The sequence below is a fragment of the Cervus elaphus genome, chromosome 1, assembly GCF_910594005.1.
Source record: "Cervus elaphus chromosome 1, mCerEla1.1, whole genome shotgun sequence".
NCBI lineage: Eukaryota > Metazoa > Chordata > Mammalia > Artiodactyla > Cervidae > Cervus > Cervus elaphus.
The window spans coordinates 95171530-95175751 of NC_057815.1; positions in this window are offsets into that span (position 1 = coordinate 95171530).

A 4222-nucleotide genomic window follows, 5' to 3' on the forward strand; every position below is an offset into this window, starting at 1 on the left:
TTTCATACGTGTGAGTTAGGAGACCCCAGGTGAATCAGGACAGAGGTCACCCATCATGAAGGGAATACAGTCAGAATTCATGATGTTTAAAGAACAGTGTGTTAGAGACAATTATTCTTGTCTGAGGCTGGAAGTCCACACATTTTGGTATCATTCTGAAGTAATTAAAATAGATGAATAAAGGACTTTACCAAAGAGGTGAGTTTGCTGAGAAGCCAAATTCATAAAATGAAATGATGAGTACTTGGCCAAAATTAGTTTTTAAAACTCTCCAAATAGAACAGCTTAACTTAGATATTCTCTTGTATGCTTCACACTAAACAAGTGATTCTTAAACATGGATAGCGTGTTAATTTGGCCTATTGGAGTTGTTAAAATATTCATAAATCGCTCCATTTTAATGAGGATCTAGGGATGTAACTTGACTGGTATTCCATTGCTGGTGGTTTTTTGACATATGTTTTGTCAAAACAGATTATTTAAAAACCGTATTTCATTATTTTTCCTATATTATATGAACTAATTTGTGAGCAAATATAAACACAATCTGAAATGGCTCATGGTTTTGTTGGAAGCTAAGACTTCTGTAAGAGCTATCACTAAGTGGCAGTCACCATTTGACTACAGCAAACACAATCGTATGGATCTCCCACAGATAATTTATGGCAGAGATGAAATATACAACTGCAGATACTTTGGCCTACCACAATTATGCTATAAAGGGAATTCTATTTTGTATTTAACATTGTTCAATGTCATAAGACAATGACATTTCATAGTGCCCTTGTTTACACAGGTGATTCACTGGGAAGTTCACATGTAGGGAAATGCAAGTGATTATACTTGTGCTTAAATATTTAGTGTGTGTATGTATCATCTGGGGATCTTTTTAAATGTAGGTTCAGTTAAACTGGAGCGGGGCTTCAAATTCTGCATTTCTGACACACTTCCAAGTGATGTGGTTGCAGCTGACTCACATGCTGAGTACTGAGACTTCCGGGGCTCAGATGACTTCACGGTGTCCTCTACCTGACTTCCTGTTGGTCATTTGAAATAATCCATTCCTCTTTTCCTTTTCCTCTTGGATGAGTCGAAAACACTGATTAGGGATTGATCCATCTTCATAGGCTCTGTATCCATTATGTCTTGAATTGTGTTCAGATAGAATTGAGAAAATAAAATAATTCTGTTACTCTGAATTAGAATAACATACTTAATAAGATGACAGAAGCTCAAGTTCTGCTGATAAATTTCTCAAATCCTTTTCCTCATTTGTTCTGAAATATTGCGATTAAATTGCCATCCAATCACTGCCTGACTGGGTCTCGTAAAATGTCGTGGATCTTTGTACCTCCAAAAGCAACTACTCTTGAAATTTTCTAAAGTTGGAAAATATCCTTACCTTCTTAGCTTAAGTCAATGATCTTATGGCTGAAATCCTCAGGGACACCATCTGCCTTTTGGGGCTGCTCAAAGAAAAAAGTAAAACCACTGTTGTTCATAACAGCCCTTTGTCATAATAGCTCTTTCAGTATTTGAAGACAAGATGGCATGTCTTTGAATCTTATCTCCAGCCCAAAGCTCATTTTCCAGTAAGATCACAGCATCACCTAAGATTGCGTTACTGACTTTATTGTTGTTTGTACTTTTGTTGGTATGCTTGCTCTCTCCATATTTCTTTGGTAAGAATCAGACATATATATTGTCTTCATAATTGCACAATGATACTGTCCAGGGATGATGTGTGATTGATGAAAGTATGGTTGAAATTATAATGTTAATTTTCTTTTCTTCTAATTTATTTATTCAAGTATCTAGCACATCTCCCCCTCCCACCAAGTACTCTGATAAGCACTGGGGAAGCTCACATTGTTTTATGTTGGGAAATAATATTATGATTTGAAATTCTTGAATAAAGGTATGTTATGAAGCCATGGAATCACAGCGAAGGAGAAATGAATGGTGACCTCAGATTTGCGAAAAACCTACTAGAGGAAAGAATAAAAGCAGCAGTGAGTTTTAGTGAGCACTTAATATATTAATCCACTCTTTCAAAAACAGCTCTCTGAGTTAATTATTCTTTATTATTTTTTAACATATGTTAGTAATGCAAAGCTATACCTGTAGATAAAAAGAAGCAGTAAGTGAAAAGTGAAAGTGAAGTTGCTCCATTGTGTCCAAGTGTAGTCCACCAGACTCCTTTATCCATGGGATTTTACAGGCAAGAGTACTGGAGTGAGTTGCCATCTCCTTCTTCAGGGGATCTTCCCATCCCAGGGATTGAACCCAGATCTCGCTCACTGCAGGCAGACGGTTTACTATCTGAGCCACCAGGGAAAACAGAGAAAGTAGAGCAGAGTCAGCATTTAACTCTAAATCCCTTTGGTTCCAGCCTTGTGCTGATCCCCTCCACTATACTGTCTGCCACAGACAGTGACATTTGAACTGAGATTCCTTCTTTTTTTCATAACACTTCTTGCTCCCTGAGGTGGTATATGTTTAAATGTTGCAGTGACTGAATGCATATGTGTGTGCTAAGTCACTCAGTCATGTCTGAGTCTTTGAGACCCATGGACTGTAGCCCGTCAGGCTTCTCTGTCCATGGGATTCTCCAGGCAAGAATACTGGAGTGGATTGCTAATCCCTTCTCCAGAGGATCTTCCCAACCCAGGGATCGAACCCTGGTCCCCTGTGTTGCAGGCAGATTCTTTACAATTTGAGCTACCGGGAATGACTGAAGTGTTTATTAAAAAGAAAAACCAAATTTGGCCTAAGAAGGTCACCAAATATTAAGAAGACTAAAAGCAGATAAATCCTATAGCATTTCTGGTTCTTGATGTCTTAATTTGTAAAATGAGGGTAATAGACTCAATGCCATCTAAATGACTGCCTTCTCTAAAGTTCTATGATTCTATATAATATACCAAAGTTTCTATGAATGGTATCTTTTTAAAATTTAGTATTATTGGAATATAGTTGATTTATAATGTTGCATTAATTTCTGTTGTACAGCAAAGTGAATCAGCTATATATATACATATATATGTATGCATATATACTCTTTTTTAGTTTTTTCCCCATATAGGCCATAGCAGCGTATTGAATTCCCTATGCTATACAGTAGGTCCTTATTAATTAACTATTTTATATGTGGTAGTGTATATTTGTCAACACCATCTCAAAATTTATCCCTCCCCCCTTTACCCCTTGGTAAGCCGAATGCTATCTTTTCATATACTGACCAAAAGAAAGAGCTTCCTAGCAATGATGTCCTTCAAGTTTCTAGTTTTTCCTTCTAGGGATATGATCTCCCTGGATAATCCTTCCGGATATTACCTGGAAGGTTTTTCAACTCAGTGATTTATCATGGCAATACAAATCTGTTAAAAAAAGACTGATGATTAAAAGAAAGTAGGATGGCATTTTAGCCCTTTATAAGCAGTTCACTGAAGACCTTGGTGAAAAATTGTGAGGAGAAAGCATCACGTGTGGTTTGCACAGAAACAGAGAATACCTGGCACATGGTAAATCCTCAGGAGAAAGTGTTAAATGGGTGAGTGAATAAAACATATAGTTGCTTTACGTCATAATTATCATCTCTTCTTAACAAGCTGGAAAGAGAGATAGCTTAGGGAAATACTTCTATTCTAGTTCTCCCTGGATCAGTTTCTTTCATCATTCTGCTCATTGATGTCTTCTCACCCTAAGCTGATTTAAGAGTCACATCACTCATCATTGGAATGTTCACTTGATTGTTCAATGGATTATTGGTCTTTATTCTCTCTATTTGCTTTTAGCTTCCAGTCTAGCTTCCCTGGTGCCTCAGACAGTAAAGAGTCTGCCTGCAACGTGGGAGACCCAGGTTTGATCCCTGGGTCAGGAAGATCCCTTGCAGAAGGAAACAGCAACCCGTATTCTTGCCTGGAAAATCCCACAGGTGGAGGAGCCTGTCAGGCTACAGTCCACGGGGTCGCAAAGAGTCAGACAGGACTGAGCAACGTCACGTTCACTGCATATCCTCCTGACAATTCTTTATTCTACTCCTTTAGCTATGAAAGTGAAGGTCGCTCAGTCGTGTCCGACTCTTTGTGACCCCATGGACTATACAGTCCATGGAATTCTCCAGGCCCGAACACTGAAGTGGGTAGCCTTTCCCTCCTCCAGGGGATCTTCCCAAGCCAGGGATCGAACCCAGGTCTCCCCCATTGCAGGTGGATTCTTT